The following is an 18,117-nucleotide window of genomic DNA, read 5'->3' as shown; positions in this document are numbered from 1 at the left end:
AAAGAAAAGGGAAGAGAAAAAAAATGTCCCTTTTGTTAGCTTTGTATTTTGAAATAAATATAAAAGTACTCAGATAATATAAAGCGTTATATAACAATGTTTAACTCTGTGGTAGAAACCAACTTTAAAATGCCCAGAAGAGACTCTGATGCATTATACATTATGCTATATTGATTAATCTCTATTACATTCTGAAGCTGAGCTGCAGCCTTCAATATTCGAGGAGACAAAAAAAAAAAAAATGAACTTTGCTATTCTGTCCCTCATTAACGGAGCTTTTCCCGAGAAGAGAATATGTTTAAACCCAGGCAGTTTTTTAAGTGTAGCACTTCTGCTGTAGGGGTGAAGCAACAAGCGGACAAGTGGTCACCAGTGGAAGATGCCATTTTGTCTGCGTCGGTCGAGCCGCCTCTGTCTGGGTGCAAAGGCCATGTTTAGATGTGTATTTAATCATTTGTAAACAGTAAACAAGACACTCTGGTTTGACATTTGAGAAATATTTTCTCTGAAACTATTTTCACACATTTATTTTTTATCTTGGCCAGGTCGCAGTTCTTCTACACCTGCATTGCTTGCTGTTTGGGGTTTTAGGCTGGGTTTCTGTACAGCACTTTGAGATATCAGCTGATGTAAGAAGGGCTATATAAATACATTTGATTTGATTTAATTTGACAGTTGTAAATGAGAACTTGTTCTCAACTGGCCTACCTGGTTAAATAAAGGTGAAATATATATATATTTTTTAAAAGTATTATACAGTATAGCCTACTAAGGAGATGTAGTTCATGTGTAGCCTGCTATTATGTTCTGACAACTATTAGCTGAGAAAAAAACGGTTCCTGCTGTATTTTATCCTAGTTTAGCGGGGATAGGAGGGGCCTAGGGGCATAGGGAGGGGCCTAGGGGCATAGGGAGGGGCCTAGGGGCATAGGGAGGGGCCTAGGGGCATAGGGAGGGGCCTAGGGGCATAGGGAGGGGCCTAGGGGCATAGGGAGGGGCCTAGGGGCATAGGGAGGGGCCTATCGCGGCAGAACCTACGCAGGACCGTTCTGCCGCCCGTATATTTTTCACCCCTGGGGAATATATAACAGGAATGAGACGGACATGTACACATTAACAAAACATATGTATATCCCTCTAAACTAAATGCTCACGCAATTATGGAAATGAAATACACACATTATACACTGCTCCAAAAAAATAAAGGGAACACTTAAACAACACAATGTAACTCCAAGTCAATCACACATCTGTGAAATCAAACTGTCCACTTAGGAAGCAACACTGATTGACAATACATTTCACATGCTGTTGTGCAAATGGAATAGACAAAAGGTGGAAATTATAGGCAATTAGCAAGACACCCCCAATAAAGGAGTGATTCTGCAGGTGGTGACCACAGACCACTTCTCAGTTCCTATGCTTCCTGGCTGATGTTTTGGTCACTTTTGAATGCTGGCGGTGCTCTCACTCTAGTGGTAGCATGAGACGGAGTCTACAACCCACACAAGTGGCTCAGGTAGTGCAGTTCATCCAGGATGGCACATCAATGCGAGCTGTGGCAAGAAGGTTTGCTGTGTCTGTCAGCGTAGTGTCCAGAGCATGGAGGCGCTACCAGGAGACAGGCCAGTACATCAGGAGACGTGGAGGAGGCCGTAGGAGGGCAACAACCCAGCAGCAGGACCGCTACCTCCGCCTTTGTGCAAGGAGGTGCACTGCCAGAGCCCTGCAAAATGACCTCCTGCAGGCCACAATGTCCACAATGTGACTCCGTCTCATGCTACCACTAGAGTGAGAGCACCGCCAGCATTCAAAAATGTGCATTCGAGCTCTCTGATTGGTGGAAACCAGAAGGTGGGAGGGGTCAGAAATGTGCATTCGAGCTCTCTGATTGGTGGAAACCAGAAGCCTGTGCTATACAGACGAGAAGGCGAATAAATCAGGACTTGTGGAGGAAGTCACAGACATGGCTTTTTCTTTTCTTACAGCAATGTCACTTCCTGACATCTGAGATCTTTTGACGGAGTTGCTTTCTCAAATCTTTAAATTCAAAAAAGTTAAAAACAAGTAGTTACTTTCTGAGGTCTGTATTCAAATAGTTTTGAAAATATTTACTGTCAGGTCTGTAATAAAATAGTTTAAAGAAGTCGTTTTTTGGGGATCTGTATTCAAATTGTTGTGTGTTCCCGGGAAAAAATGTTAATTTCAACAAAGCATAGTTAAAACTATAGTTATCCAAGTCTGCTCTGGTCTCTGCTCTGGTCTGGTCTCTGGTCTGGTCTCTGGTCTCTGGTCTGGTCTCTGGTCTCTGGTCTGGTCTCTGCTCTGGTCTGGTCTCTGGTCTCTGGTCTCTGCTCTGGTCTGGTCTCTGGTCTCTGATCTCTGGTCTGGTCTCTGGTCTCTGCTCTGGTCTCTGGTCTCTGCTCTGGTCTCTGCTCTGGTCTCTGGTCTGATCTGGTCTCTGGTCTGGTCTCTGGTCTGGTCTCTGGTCTGGTCTCTGGTCGCTGCTCTAGTCTCTGGTCTGGTCTCTGGTCTGATCTGGTCTCTGGTCTGGTCTCTGGTCTGGTCTCTGGTCTCTGGTCTCTGATCTCTGCTCTGGTCTGGTCTCTGGTCTGGTCTCTGGTCTGGTCTCTGGTCTGGTCTCTGGTCTGGTCTCTGGTCTGATCTCTGCTTTGCTCTGGTCTCTGGTCTGGTCTCTGGTCTGGTCTGGTCTCTGGTCTCTGCTCTGCTCTCTGGTCTCTGGTCTGGTCTCTGCTCTGCTCTGGTCACTGCTCTGCTCTCTGCTCTGGTCTGGTCTATGGTCTCTGGTCTCTGGTCTGGTCTCTGCTCTGGTCTGGTCTCTGCTCTGGTCTGGTCTCTGGTCTCTGGTCTGGTCTCTGCTCTGCTCTCTGGTCTCTGGTCTGGTCTCTGCTCTGGTCTGGTCTATGGTCTCTGGTCTGGTCTCTGCTCTGGTCTCTGCTCTGGTCTCTGCTCTGGTCTCTGCTCTGGTCTGGTCTCTGCTCTGGTCTCTGCTCTGGTCTCTGCTCTGGTCTCTGCTCTGGCCTGGTCTCTGCTCTGGTCTCTGCTCTGGTCTGGTCGCTGCTCTAGTCTCTGATCTCTGCTCTGGTCTGGTCTCTGGTCTGGTCTCTGGTCTGGTCTCTGGTCTGGTCTCTGGTCTGGTCTCTGGTCTGATCTCTGGTCTGATCTGGTCTCTGGTCTGGTCTCTGGTCACTGGTCTCTGCTCTGCTCTGGTCTCTGGTCTGGTCTCTGGTCTGGTCTCTGGTCTGGTCTGGTCTCTGCTCTGGTCTCTGGTCTCTGGTCTCTGGTCTGGTCTCTGGTCTCTGGTCTCTGGTCACTGGTCTCTGCTCTGGTCTCTGGTCTCTGGTCTCTGCTCTGCTCTGGTCTCTGGTCTGGTCTCTGGTCTCTGGTCTCTGCTCTGCTCTCTGGTCTCTGGTCTGGTCTCTGCTCTGCTCTGGTCTCTGCTCTGCTCTCTGCTCTGGTCTGGTCTCTGGTCTGGTCTCTGGTCTGGTCTCTGCTCTGGTCTCTGCTCTGGTCTGGTCTCTGCTCTGGTCTCTGCTCTGCTCTGGTCTCTGCTCTGGTCTCTGCTCTGGTCTCTGCTCTCTGGTCTCTGGTCTCTGCTCTGGTCTGGTCTCTGCTCTGGTCTGGTCTCTGGTCTGGTCTCTGCTCTGGTCTGGTCTCTGCTCTGGTCTCTGCTCTGGTCTCTGCTGGGGAGGGATCATGCTTGTAACCAGGAGTGTTACCACCATTGCTCTGGTCTGGTCTCTGGTCTTGTTACCAGGAGTGTTACCACCATTGCTCTGGTCTGGTCTCTGTGTGTGTGTGTGTGTGTGTGTGTGTGTGTGTGTGTGTGTGTGTGTGTGTGTGTGTGTGTGTGTGTGTGTGTGTGTGTGTGTGTGTGTGTGTGTGTGTGTGTGTGTGTGTGTGTGTGTGTGTGTGAGGTTTTGATACGGAATGCAAACGGTTAGTGGTAGTAATATCACAACTGTGTGGTGTGAACAGTCCCTCCGCAAGACAGAGCGCGAGAGCCACCGGCTGCTGAGGGCGGGCGAGAACGAGCCCTTTTCTTTTTCTTCTGCCGTTGCCATGGCAAACAAAGTGGATTAATCGTGAGTCGTGATGATGACCTGCTCATGCCGCATTCCTCTTTGGGAATATAATTTATCTTCCGTCCAAATATCGAATATTTTTAAAAGCCCACGCTATTTTATATGAAACAGTAGGCTGGTAGGTCCATGTAAGGTCTACTACTTAATTTATATGTAGCTATGTGTGAAAAACAAAGGTATAGGCCTAACAACTGCTCTTACTGCTAATAGTCTAGCCAGCTGTAGACCTATCAACTGCTCTTCCTGCTAATAGTCTAGCCAGCTGTAGGCCTATCAACTGCTCTTACTGCTAATAGTCTAGCCAGCTGTAGGCCTATCAACTGCTCTTACCGCTAATAGTCTAGCCAGCTGTAGGCCTATCAACTGCTCTTACCGCTAATAGTCTAGCCAGCTGTAGGCCTATCAACTGCTCTTCCTGCTAATAGTCTAGCCAGCTGTAGGCCTATCAACTGCTCTTCCTGCTAATAGTCTAGCCAGCTGTAGGCCTAACAACTGCTCTTACTGCTAATAGTCTAGCCAGCTGTAGGCCTATCAACTGCTCTTACTGCTAATAGTCTAGCCAGCTGTAGACCTATCAACTGCTCTTCCTGCTAATAGTCTAGCCAGCTGTAGGCCTAACAACTGCTCTTACTGCTAATAGTCTAGCCAGCTGTAGGCCTATCAACTGCTCTTCCTGCTAATAGTCTAGCCAGCTTGTTGTTAGTTGGGTTTGATTATTAGCCTACTTTACATATGTCTCCACATCAACAAGGGCATAACACGAATTCCAATTTGGCTCCAAACAGTGCCCACGGGAGAATGTGTGGGTTGGTTCATGGTATGCACGTCAAACGTCCAGCCTGCTATACACAGACCTCATTGATGCTCTGGTCTAGAGGAGGACCTGGTTAAAACGATGTTTAGGAGCATTTTTAAACTCTCTCCGTGGTTAAAGTAGGAAGAAATAGATGTAATTGTAAACATCGGCGAGTGTGCTTAATTTACTATCATCCTAAATCGAAATATTACATTATTTTGACAATTTTAGTTATTTTATATTACACTAATTGAATTTATGGTGGACAAAATGTGTTGCTAAATTTCACAAAGTAACGTTTTTCACCACACTTATTACAGGAAATATATGAATCCTTTTTTACCTGAGATTGGTGATGATAGTATAAATGTTTATTAGTCATCATGGTGGCATTAAATCAGTTGTTTAAAACAGATATCTTTGGTTTAGTACCAGGGTTTTAGTCATATACAGTGGGGCAAAAAGGTATTTAGTCAGCCACCAATTGTGCAAGTTTTCCCACTTAAAAAGATGAGAGAGGCCTGTAATTTTCATCATAGGTACACTTCAACTATGACAGACAAAATGAGAAAAAAAATTCCAGAAAATCACATTGTAGGATTTTTAATGAATTTATTTGCAAATTATGGTGGAAAATAAGTATTTGCTGCTGCCAATAACTGTAACGAACTGCAGAAATCACTGAAGCTGGAGACTTATATCTCCCTCTCTAACTTTAAGCATCAGCTGTCAGAGCAGTTTACCGATCACTGTACCTGTACACAGCCAATCTGTAATTAGCCCACCCAACTACCTCATCCCCATAATGTTATTTATCCTCTTGCTCTTTTTTACCCCAGTATCTCTACTTGCACATCATCATCTGCTCATCTATCACTCCAGTGTTAATTTGCTAAATTGTAATTACTTTGCCACAATGGCCTATTTATTGCCTTACCTCCTTACTACATTTGCACACACTGTACATAGATTTTTTCTATTGTGTTATTGACTGTACGTTTGTTTATGTGTAACTCTGTGTTGTTGTATGTGTCGCACTGCTTTGCTTTATCTTGGCCAGGTCGCAGTTGTAAATGAGAACTTGTTCTCAACTGGCCTACCTGGTTAAATAAAGGTGAAATAAAAATATATAAATAACGTTTTTACCACAGTTGGACTCCAATCAAGTTGTAGAAACATCTCAAGGATGATCAATGGAAACAGGATGTACCTGAGCTCAGTAAGTCACATTGCAAAGGGTCTGAATACTTATGTAAATAAGTTATTTTTTTAAATTATTTTTTAAAATAAAAGTGCAAAAAATTCTATTAACCTGTGTTTCGCTTTTTCATTATGGAGGTATTGTGATGTCATTATGGGATGTTGTGATGTCATTATGGTATTGTGATGTCATTATGTGGTATTGTGATGTCATTATGGTATTGTGATGTCATTATGTGCTATTGTGATGTCATTATGTAGATTGCTGAGGATTGTTTTTATTTAATCCATTTTAGAATACGTCTAACGTAACAAAATGTAGAAAAAGTCAAGGGGTCTGAATACTTTCAGAAGACACTGTATTTATAGTTGTTGTAGCGTAGGTGCGTGGGTGCTATCGGCAGCCTAGGCTATAGCTGTTTACATGTGCGATGGAAAATCAAGTGTAGGGTGCGAGATGCGAGTGACAGGGTGGAGGAGGAGGCTTGGTTTGAAGAGCTGGACATCTTGTTACGGCATGCGTGATCTGGATTAGGATTAGGATTAGGCCCACAGAATTATACTGTAATGAAACAGCAGGGAGCGGGCCTCGAACCGTCGACCTTCTAGCCCGAGGTCCGGCGCGCTATCGATTGTGCCGCAAAAGAATGCTCGAACGGCAGAGTCGATTTCCGCGTTTACAGGGGCGAAAATCTGATATCAACCTTGGAGGGGACAATTACATGAAATTTTCTCAGGAGCAATTCCTGAGGGGGACACCAAAAGTAGTGCTGTAACACATAGCCTACGTTGTAATATGTTAAATGTATATTGAGGGACCATAATCACTACTACTGGATAATTGTTAGGTACAGTAGTTAACTGAAGGGTTGTCCCAACTTGTTTAAATCATTATAATACTACTAATAATAATAGTTATAGCAGTGTTCCTTATCAGTGCAGTGTTCCTCTCTCTTGAAACGTCAACACTCTGTTTGCAAGAGTTTGCGGTTCTATAAATTGTGGGTGTGGCTGATATGGTTCTGTGTCATCACTGAGGTAACTGGACGATGCTGTGCCACTGTCCCCTATACTGGTGCTGCTGGCAACAAGGGTGACACCTGGTCTTGCCGTGGCTGTGACACTGTCCTCTGAAGTCTCTCTCCCTGGCTCTTTCCCTTTCACCACCCTCACTGACTCACAGTCTGTCTCCTAGAAAAGAAATAAGGTGTTTGCTGTACTCCTAACTACCGGTACCCAAAACTACACAATTAATCACAACAGCAATACCATTGCCTTAAACAAATCTTAGTTTAGTCACCAGTTTAAGTTGAGAGATGGGGGTATCCATGGCATTTTCCAATTATGTCCCGATTTTACAAATCAAAAAAATTGAGAACCTTTCATAATGTTGCCAAACAAAGACTCAACAAACTTACCTGAGACTCCCTGTCTCTGTCAGTCTGTCCCTGCATATCTGTCCCCAGCTCTGCTGTCTGTGTGCCATCTGTTGCCTGCTCTGCCTAATGACATCATTGTGAAACATTTTCATTAGCATTTCACTTCTTTCTTATGAACATTTTATCAACTGGTCTTTGAGATATTAGGCTACTAGAGTTCTTACTTTGCGTTTTGGTGTACTGAAAAATACTCTGATGTCTGTCTTTTTACTTTTTTCTGACATGTTTCTACCTGGCTGGCTGGCTGGCTGACCGGTCTAGCTGCACACACACACATTTACACAACACATGCTGCAACGTTTTGAAATTTTAACATAGTTTGTTTCATATTGGCAGGCTTCCAACAATAGCTGAATTTGCAAAGCTAGCGAGCACCAATTCCGTTTCTGTAGTGTTTGCTATAATCTTTGCTACCTGGTTAAAGGTGGAAAAAAAAAAAATAATCACTAGCGACAATTTTGCTTTTGCAACGAGACCATTTAATATATTTAAGACAATGGTATAAGAGAGTGTAGTTTTGTTCAGTTTGGACTTCAGTTTATCGCTAACCTTATCACAGGGACTTTGAAGCACTACAGCTGCATGCTAATCTTGGAATAAACTGACGATAGCAAATATTCCATCTTTGACGACGCCACATAAATGGAATAGGTACTAGCTAGCTTGATAGTTAATGTTTGCTTTAGTTTGCGCGCTAGCTCTGCAAATTCAGCTAGTGTGTGAACCCTGCAACATTAAAAAAATATATACATTGCTATGGCGCGATTGACTGGATTACCTCACGTCAGTTACGTACACTGAGTGCCTTTCGGACAGTAGATACGAACCCTCTATTACCTTGCAAGCTAAAGAACTGGCAGTGGATCAAATCATTGTGGGGCAAAGGGCGGGGGGGTCGCAATCTTGTGAAACTTAAAAACGCGCTATTAAGTGTCTATAATCAGCACAAGTGCTTTCATTGCGTATTATTAATATTATTGAAATTACATAGTTATGTTTACAGTGATATATTGGGGGAGACAAATCATATTTTTCCCAGGATGGGGGGGTCGTGTCCCCCCCGTCCCCCCTGGGATTTCCGCCTATGCGCGTTTATAAACCCAGGGTCGTTGGCTTCTATTGAAGAATTGTAGAATGTCTGAATTTCCGAGAGTTGGACCACAGCTTGATGGTTTGTGTGTGCAGAGAGGCACCAGCATTAAAAACACATGTTACCTTTCTGTAGTTAATAAATCCAATGTGAAACGGGATAACAATATTATTCCTAACTAGCATTGAATAAAAGTTCATCCATTCTTCTCTAATTAAAAATAAAACATTTCTGAATGACGCTTGTAACGTCAGTAGCTACTGTAGTTTAAACGTGGGAGGTGCACTTTGCCTACACACACGCACACTGGCACAGACACTGGAATATGTTTCTGATTGACATAGTGAGGGTTTTGGCATAGGCATCTTGTTGCGTTCTCTCTGAGACTGAAAAAAAAAATCTGAAATGTAAAAGAACGTTATTAACCGGTTCCCATACTTTAAAATAATGATTTTTGTGTAGATCACTCTTGTTCCCGTTTCTGATTGTTCCTCAAACATTTTTTTGTTCGCTTATGTTTTCATGTACCGAATAAAAAGCACAAAGTCACGTGTTTCCATCCCATTTTCAAATCTACGGATAGTTTTGTCACAGAAGCTGTTGCGTTAAATAGCAAATGTGCCTATTTTTGGTCTTGGCACATGCGCTCTAGCCAACAGCTCACAGATACAGTGCAGGTTGGCTGTGTGGGAAGACGAGTCTACATGATCAGATGTCACCACAATAAGACCCTCGATATTTCTTGGAAAGGAGCATCAAGCTCATCACCAGGCACTTTCACCAGCCTGCGAAGTTCATCATTTGTGTAGCTAATAAACTGCACGCTTTCCCGAGTCCTGTCATCATGTGACTCCCAGTTCACTCCGTTATGATGGTTATTGTATCAACATTTGCGTATAAAGGCGTTTCCATTGACACGTCTGGCATTATACATTTAACAGACACAACAAAATATGTCAAAATAACAAATGATCTGTTGACATTTATACAATTGTACCGAAACTTCCTGTTTCCATCACGACTGTCTTGCTTTAAAAAATAAAAAATAACGTATGACTTGACTCGCATAAAAACTGTGGATGTAAACGTGATCATTGGCCACTTACATGTTCTCCTCTATCGACAGATATATGTAGTATAGCCACGTTCTTTGAGGTTCGTGTTAGAAGGCACATGTATCGCACAGAGAATTGTCCCAGTTCCATTGAACAGCCAAATCTCAATGTGACGGATTAATCTACACGCGCTATTGATAACAGTTTAACAAACTAATCCATTCCAGTCTTCAGTGTCCGCTTGGTAAATATTACTGCGTGTTCACTTTACGAAGTACTAATTGAGCAAAATACAGTCATCTGAACACAAGTGTGGAATGTGTGTTGGGAGTAGGTTTTAATGTATTGGTCTTCAACATATCACAACTTATTTCAGCATATTGATTATGAATTTGGACATTTAAAACCGATGTGTATAAAGTATGACATTCGGGCTATAAATCAAAAATCCATGACAACAGGAAACAGCAACAGTATCACACTTTCAATGTATGTTTTAGGAATATAAATGGTACTTTTAACATGATTTCCCCAACAGGATTCTACTTAGTCAGGTTGAAAACGACGGAATGAGCCCAAAAAACTTAACTATGATTTATAGATTTGAATCATATTAGTGAGATCGTGATGATGAGTTTGTCCCGGTGATGAACGCGGTCCGTTCTGTTAGCTGGTCTGTCATTAAGGAGGAGCGGTAGAATAGTCTGCCTATACTGGGTGTGGAAATACTCTACCCATACAGCTGGTCGATGACTTATCTGTTCTTCCAATGACAGGGAATATTGAGCACGAAGAGATTGAAAGCAGAGGAGGTAAAGTCATCAACATTTACTCTGAGATATAAACGCTTTTTTTGTTGTTGTTGAGGAAATGCTATCATAGATATCAGATATTCAATGATTTATTATCAATATATTTGATTATAAATGAAAAATTGTATTTTCAGCACAAGATTCCTGTTTGGAGCATCTTGCACATGTGTACACGCATTCTGCATTCTTTTAGCTTTTGAATGAATTTGAGCTCTATTGGTCTATCTGAGTGTCAGTATCCAGCTGTTAAATAAGATTATAATTTATATAGTTGTGGCTCAGTCACAATTAAAGTCATTTCATTTCCGGACCATGGACAGCAATAAAACACTATGTAAAAACACATCCAAAACGCAGCGGGAAAAATGACAGTCAACCGATAGACCTACATTACACTTATATTGTAGTGAATAATCAGACGTTGTTATCCAGAGTTATTTACGTTTTAGTGATTAATCAGACGTTGTTATCCAGAGTTATTTACGTTGTAGTGATTAATCAGACGTTGTTATCCAGAGTCATTTACGTTTTAGTGATTAATCAGCCGTTGTTATCCAGAGTTATTTACGTTGTAGTGATTAATCAGACGTTGTTATCCAGAGTCATTTACGTTTTAGTGATTAAGCAGACGTTCTTATCCAGAGTTATTTACGTTTTAGTGATTAAACAGACGTTATCCAGAGTGATTTACATTTTAGTAATTAAACAGACGTTATCCAGAGTCATTTACGTTTTAGTGATTAAACAGACATTCTTATCCACAGTGATTTACAGTAGCGAGGCATAAATATTAATAATTTTTTGTTCGGGCACCCTGTGGGAATCAAACTCATCTCTTACCCTATAGGACAGGGTATTCATCTCTTACCCTATAGGACAGGGGTATTCATCTCTTACCCTATAGGACAGGGTATTCATCTCTTACCCTATAGGACAGGGTATTCATCTCTTACCCTATAGGACAGGGGTATTCATCTCTTACCCTATAGGACAGGGTATTCATCTCTTACCCTATAGGACAGGGTATTCATCTCTTACCCTATAGGACAGGGATATTCATCTCTTACCCTATAGGACAGGGTATTCAACTCCTACCCTATTGGACAGGGTATTCATCTCTTACCCTATAGGACAGGGTATTCATCTCTTACCCTATAGGACAGGGTATTCATCTCTTACCCTATAGGACAGGGTATTCATCTCTTACCCTATAGGACAGGGTATTCATCTCTTACCCTATAGGACAGGGTATTCATCTCTTACCCTATAGGACAGGGGTATTCATCTCTTACCCTATAGGACAGGGTATTCATCTCTTACCCTATAGGACAGGGTATTCATCTCTTACCCTATAGGACAGGGGTATTCATCTCTTACCCTATAGGACATCTCTTACCCTATAGAACAGGGTATACATATCTTACCCTATAGGACAGGGTATTCATCTCTTACCCTATAGGACAGGGTATTCATCTCTTACCCTATTGAACATCTCTTACCCTATAGGACAGGGTATTCATCTCTTACCCTATAGGACAGGGTATTCATCTCTTACCCTAAAGGACAGGGTATTCAACTCTTACCCTATAGGACAGGGTATTCATATCTTACCCTATAGGACAGGGTATTCATCTCTTACCCTATAGGACAGGGTATTCATCTCTTACCCTATAGGACAGGGTATTCATCTCTTACCCTATTGAACAGGGTATTCATCTCTTACCCTATAGGACAGGGTATTCATCTCTTACCCTATAGGACAGGGTATTCATCTCTTACCCTATATGACAGGGGTATTCATCTCTTACCCTATAGGACAGGGTATTCATCTCTTACCCTATAGGACAGGGGTATTCAACTCTTACCCTATAGGACAGGGTATTCATCTCTTACCCTATAGGACAGGGTATTCATCTCTTACCCTATAGGACAGGGGTATTCATCTCTTACCCTATAGGACATCTCTTACCCTATAGAACAGGGTATACATATCTTACCCTATAGGACAGGGTATTCATCTCTTACCCTATAGGACAGGGTATTCATCTCTTACCCTATTGAACATCTCTTACCCTATAGGACAGGGTATTCATCTCTTACCCTATAGGACAGGGTATTCATCTCTTACCCTAAAGGACAGGGTATTCAACTCTTACCCTATAGGACAGGGTATTCATATCTTACCCTATAGGACAGGGTATTCATCTCTTACCCTATAGGACAGGGTATTCATCTCTTACCCTATAGGACAGGGTATTCATCTCTTACCCTATTGAACAGGGTATTCATCTCTTACCCTATAGGACAGGGTATTCATCTCTTACCCTATAGGACAGGGTATTCATCTCTTACCCTATATGACAGGGGTATTCATCTCTTACCCTATAGGACAGGGTATTCATCTCTTACCCTATAGGACAGGGGTATTCAACTCTTACCCTATAGGACAGGGTATTCATCTCTTACCCTATAGGACAGGGTATTCATCTCTTACCCTATAGGACAGGGTATTCATCTCTTACCCTATAGGACAGGGTATTCATCTCTTACCCTATAGGACAGGGTATTCAACTCTTACCCTATAGGACAGGGTATTTCCTGTATAATTTGCCACTATTGGAACTAGGCCACCACAACAGTTTGAGCAATGGCATATTTGATCAAATTTCTGTAGAGGGATGTGTGGGCAGAATGTTTAGATGTGTTTTCAGAATGTTTAGATGTCTGGGCAGAATGTTTAGATGTGTTTTCAGAATGTTTAGATGTGTGGGCAGAATGTTTAGATGTCTGGGCAGAATGTTTAGATGTCTGGGCAGAATGTTTAGAGATCTGGGCAGAATGTTTAGATGTGTTTTCAGAATGTTTAGATGTGTGGGCAGAATGTTTAGAGATCTGGGCAGAATGTTTAGATGTCTGGACAGAATGTTTAGATGTCTGGGCAGAATGTTTAGAGATCTGGGCAGAATGTTTAGATGTCTGGACAGAATGTTTAGATGTGTGGGCAGAATGTTTAGATGTCTGGGCAGAATGTTTAGAGATCTGGGCAGAATGTTTAGATGTCTGGACAGAATGTTTAGATGTCTGGGCAGAATGTTTAGAGATCTGGGCAGAATGTTTAGATGTCTGGGCAGAATGTTTAGATGTCTGGGCAGAATGTTTAGAGATCTGGGCAGAATGTTTAGATGTCTGGACAGAATGTTTAGATGTGTGGGCAGAATGTTTAGATGTCTGGGCAGAATGTTTAGATGTCTGGACAGAATGTTTAGATGTCTGGGCAGAATGTTTAGAGATCTGGGCAGAATGTTTAGATGTCTGGACAGAATGTTTAGATGTGTGGGCAGAATGTTTAGATGTCTGGGCAGAATGTTTAGATGTCTGGTTAGAATGTTTAGATGTCTGGGCAGAATGTTTAGATGTCTGGGCAGAATGTTTAGATGTGTGGGCAGAATGTTTAGATGTGTGGGCAGAATGTTTAGATGTCTGGGCAGAATGTTTAGATGTCTGGGCAGAATGTTTAGATGTGTGGGCAGAATGTTTAGATGTCTGGGCAGAATGTTTAGAGATCTGGGCAGAATGTTTAGATGTGTTTTCAGAATGTTTAGATCTCTGGGCAGAATGTTTAGATGTGTGGGCAGAATGTTTAGATGTGTTTTCAGAATGTTTAGATCTCTGGGCAGAATGTTTAGATGTCTGGGCAGAATGTTTAGATGTCTGGGCAGAATGTTTAGATGTGTGGGCAGAATGTTTAGATGTCTGGGCAGAATGTTTAGATGTGTGGGCAGAATGTTTAGATGTGTGGGCAGAATGTTTAGATGTGTGGGCAGAATGTTTAGATGTCTGGGCAGAATGTTTAGATGTGTGGGCAGAATGTTTAGATGTCTGGGCAGAATGTTTAGATGTGTGGGCAGAATGTTTAGATGTCTGGGCAGAATGTTTAGATGTGTGGGCAGAATGTTTAGATGTGTGGGCAGAATGTTTAGATGTGTGGGCAGAATGTTTAGATGTCTGGTTAGAATGTTTAGATGTGTGGGCAGAATGTTTAGACGTCTGGGCAGAATGTTTAGAGATCTGGGCAGAATGTTTAGATGTGTTTTCAGAATGTTTAGATGTGTGGGCAGAATGTTTAGATGTCTGGGCAGAATGTTTAGATGTGTGGGCAGAATGTTTAGATGTCTGGGCAGAATGTTTAGATGTCTGGGCAGAATGTTTAGATGTCTGGGCAGAATGTTTAGATGTGTGGGCAGAATGTTTAGATGTCTGGGCAGAATGTTTAGATGTCTGGGCAGAATGTTTAGATGTGTGGGCAGAATGTTTAGATGTCTGGGCAGAATGTTTAGATGTGTTTTCAGAATGTTTAGATGTCTGGGCAGAATGTTTAGATGTCTGGGCAGAATGTTTAGATGTGTGGGCAGAATGTTTAGATGTGTGGGCAGAATGTTTAGATGTGTTTTCAGAATGTTTAGATGTCTGGGCAGAATGTTTAGATGTCTGGGCAGAATGTTTTGATGTCTGGGCAGAATGTTTAGATGTCTGGGCAGAATGTTTATATATTTTGCAGTTACTTTTTTTCCAAACTAAACATTCATGTTGGCAATAAGGAGTGCCTGTCCATGTATTCTGCAAGATTGGCTGTATATTTGAAACCATTTAAAAGTAGGCTACAGCTGACACTTCTATGCAAAGGACGGATTGTTGTTAAATATTTAGTTTATCAATAGATTATTGGGTTTTTATGTCCTGCCTTGGTATAGGCTCTGAGATCAAATAGACTATGATGTCACACTCCTATCCTGCCTTGGTATAGGCTCTGAGATTAACTAGACTATGATGTCACGCTCCTATCCTGCCTTGGTATAGGCTCTGAGATTAAATAGACTATGATGTCACGCTCCTATCCTGCCTTGCTATAGGCTCTGAGATCAAATAGGCAATGATGTCACGCTTCATTTCACACAGCAATAATGTAGCCTACCCATACTGTCAAATACTGGTCTATTTACATTGTTGGCAGAATGTTAAAATGTTTTGCAGACATTTATGCTGTATTTGGGAAAGGACTGTGACAGTTTGTGAAAGATAAAACAATGGTAAATTGTTGTGGACCTGTCCGCAGAACGTTTGAATTCAATCATGTTTTGTATTGACTTTTCCCCCGACCTAAATATACGGATTGCCCTGGGACGTTTCTCAATATGCTCCGAGTGCATTCTAAAACCACATTCTCTTGAGTACGTTCTTGGGAGGACGAGAGATAGGAGAATACATAAAACAATACGTTTTGAGAAGCATTCACCCCCCCCTACTTTATTACCTCACGGTTCACCTCCCCGCTTCACTGAACCTTCTTCCAGTCAGGACAATGGCAACAATAAAGACCAAACAAGATATATAGACAAAATAAACATTTTACATCATAATTATTAGCTACATATGCAGATCGTAATAATCTATCTAGCCAGCCAGTTAAACAGGCAAAAATGACCTAACACTAATGTTAAGCAAGGTAGATGTCATTTTTTTGGTGGGAGATAGCTATTGCTAGCTAACTAGCAATTTAACCCTATTGACTTACTATGTACTTACAGTACCCCGAACCGTCTTCCAGCCAGGGCTACAATGGCAATAGAGAGGAAACAAGATGTACACAAAGCAACTGTTTTACTTCATAACTATCAGCTAGCTATATGTGACCTAAAACTAATATTATGCGAGATAGATTTTGTGGGTAGCTAGCTAACACTACTAGTAGCTAGACAGTTAGCCCTATTGACTTATTATGGGCTTGCTATCTACGCTACGTAGGCAGGTAAACATGCCAAAATGTATATATTAACGTATCAAGATAAAATATTGTAGTCATGGCAACATATGAAATGTGAACGGGCAACATTTCATCCCGATGTCAGAGTGTATTATCTCTCGCATCAGCTCAAATAATGGCCGCCGTTGATTTCCAGAAATGTTGCATATCTACGTGGTTGCATCATATTTCTTTCCATACTTTTTTGTTGAAGTTGAATCGATTTATTCTTCAAAATATGCACAGACGTGGTCCATTACTTTGATTTGGACTCCTACTCCGACCCTCCCGTGCTACAATTTGCGTGCTCGGAGCACGGTAGTATGCATTTTGAGAAATACCCCTTGTCTAGGCTACTCAAAACAATGACAGTAGGCTACATACAGTAGTAGCATACATAGTTCAAAGTAAAAGTCCAACTGTCTTAATGTTCACCTGTTAAATTTGTCTGTAGGCTATTAACTGCGCTTCCTATGGGATGTATTTCACGTTTTGTTGTAGGCTATCTGGGCTATTTACTGTGCTATCTGGGCTATATACTAGGCTATCTGGGCTATGTACTAGGCTATCTGGGCTATCTGGGCTATATACTAGGCTATCTGGGCTATCTACTAGGCTATCTGGGCTATATGCTAGGCTATCTGGGCTATATACTAGGCTATCTGGGCTATATACTGGGCTACCTGGGCTATTTACTAGGCTATCTGGGCTATATACTGGGCTATCTGGGCTATCTACTAGGCTATCTGGGCTATCTACTAGGCTATCTGGGCTATATACTAGGCTAACCGGGCTATATACTGGGCTATCTGGGCTATTTACTAGGCTATCTGGGCTATCTACTAGGCTATCTGGGCTATATACTGTGCTATCTGGGCTATTTACTAGGCTATCTGGGTTATTTACTAGGCTATCTGGGTTATTTACTAGGCTATCTGGGCTATCTACTAGGCTATCTGGGCTATTTACTAGGCTATCTGGGCTATATACTGGGCTATCTGGGCTATTTACTAGGCTATCTGGGCTATCTACTAGGCTATCGGGGCTATCTACTAGGCTATCTGGGCTATATACTAGGCTATCTGGGCTATCTACTAGGCTATCTGGGCGATCTACTAGGCTAACCGGGCTATATACTGGGCTATCTGGGCTATTTACTAGGCTATCTGGGCTATCTACTAGGCTATCTGGGCTATATACTAGGCTAACCGGGCTATCTACTAGGCTATCTGGGCTATTTACTAGGCTATCTGGGCTATTTACTGTGCTATCTGGGCTATTTACTAGGCTATCTGGGCTATATACTAGGCTAACCGGGCTATCTACTAGGCTATCTGGGCTATCTACTCTGCTATCTGGGCTATATACTGTGTATACTGTAGGTTCAGGTAGCCTACATGAGAGATGTGGTCATTTGTTGTACACTTGAGGAATATGAACCCATAACGGTCAGATAAGGTAAAGAATTAATTCTCCAATGTTATAAAAAAAGAAAAAAATAAGAAATAGATTTCCATGTCTAATTAGTTTATATTCCAAAAATATTTTTTTCTTCCGTTCTACTCACTAATGACGAATGACTGCATCTTGTCATTATGTTTTTACGAATAAGCGTTCTGCCATTTGCACAAAATACTTAGACCTACTTGCATGCTTGTAATACAATACTTCAACCACTAGAAGATGTGTGTACAGTTTTTATAAATGCCAACTTTGGGGCTGATATCTGGTGCACGCATATTTCGGTGTATATTCTGTACATACACACAATTTATATATGAGATATTCTGTTCATACGCACAATTTATAAATGAGATAT

The 18,117-nt window shown here is 41.9% G+C and overlaps 1 protein-coding gene across 3 annotated transcripts in view; it reads left to right on the top strand.

Annotated features, from left to right (window-relative positions):
- The first annotated feature begins 9,780 nt into the window (after positions 1–9,780).
- LOC129864229 (metabotropic glutamate receptor 5-like) overlaps positions 9,781–18,117 on the top strand; it is a 107,019-nt gene continuing 98,682 nt past the window's right edge. Inside the window, exons 1-2 of one of the 3 annotated variants that reach the window (XM_055936936.1) lie at positions 9,781–9,930; positions 10,463–10,498. The gene's annotated coding sequence lies outside the window, so the exon portion shown is untranslated. Of the gene's footprint in view, positions 9,931–10,199; positions 10,499–18,117 lie in introns of those variants that run through there. The other 2 variants (XM_055936935.1, XM_055936937.1) reach the window with 2 other exon arrangements.

Source organism: Salvelinus fontinalis, chromosome 10, assembly GCF_029448725.1.
Source record: "Salvelinus fontinalis isolate EN_2023a chromosome 10, ASM2944872v1, whole genome shotgun sequence".
Classification (NCBI taxonomy): domain Eukaryota; kingdom Metazoa; phylum Chordata; class Actinopteri; order Salmoniformes; family Salmonidae; genus Salvelinus; species Salvelinus fontinalis.
This window is presented reverse-complemented; position numbering and strand designations above follow the sequence as displayed.